Source organism: Armigeres subalbatus, chromosome 1 (assembly GCF_024139115.2).
Source record: "Armigeres subalbatus isolate Guangzhou_Male chromosome 1, GZ_Asu_2, whole genome shotgun sequence".
NCBI classification, from domain to species: Eukaryota; Metazoa; Arthropoda; class Insecta; order Diptera; family Culicidae; genus Armigeres; species Armigeres subalbatus.
The window spans coordinates 184,750,302-184,751,367 of NC_085139.1; positions in this window are offsets into that span (position 1 = coordinate 184,750,302).

Below are 1,066 nucleotides of genomic sequence, written 5' to 3' on the forward strand. Positions count from 1 at the left end.
GGTAGTTACGTATTGCTTGGGAAAATCTAGAGAAGTAGGTCAGACATGACCTTGACAATGGCTTTTGGCGTGGTGTGTATTTTATTATCGCTTTTGCCACGCTCTCAGTCTCAAGCTAACCGTTTGAGAGCTGCACAGCTGAGGAGAACCAGCCATATTGGTAAACAGATATTATATAGGCGCTACTGCCAGGACGAAACACGTGACGTGACAGAGAGCTGCAAAATCATAGCCGTTTTCCAGCAAGTTAAGCTTGGCAATATTACGCTCTACTGCCGAAGTGATGATGCAATAAAATTTTAAGCTACTCAGTGTGCATATTGGAAAATAGGAGTGATTGTTATAACATTCGCATGCCTGTAATAGTCATTGAAGGCCAGAGGATTTTACTCGACCCGGAAGGATGGAAGAATGAACGCTCAAATTTGGCTTTTTTCAAGGCTTACTCGTCAAGTTTGCTTCTGTGTTACAACTAAATTTCTTTAAAGTATAATATAGCTGTGAAGAAAATATTTTAGGTGCAACATTTATGTCAAAGCATAGATCGAAATATCATCCATCTTCGTTTCGAATGAATCACATAATGTAATAATGTATCAATGCATACACCCAACCAGCGTATAAGTTCTGTATAAAAACTTTACAGAAACTGCATAACATTTTGGCATACACTTTTTCGTAATATTTCCATACAACCATTGAATTGAGATCTTGAGCGCAGGCTAGTGAGGCTGACTACAGGAAGCTGGCCCAAGACGTCGCCGAGGTGAGGTCGTTGGGGGCGAAAATGATCATCCAGTACAAGCAACTGAACGAGGTCACGAACGCGGACGACGTCGTCTCTGCCGTGAGAAAAGTGCGGCTAGAGGTCGAGAACCTTAGGTACCCAAAAGGCTAATGGGAGGGAAGCTGAAGATTGACTGGTCAGTATGCCCAGTAGGCAAACTCCAGCCGCTTCAGTGGACAGGTGCTACCGGTGCTTAAAGTCGAGGCACAAGTCCACAATCACTGTAGCAACCGTCGTCGTTGTGGTGAAGAAAGCACAAGGCTCAGGAATGCGATAGAG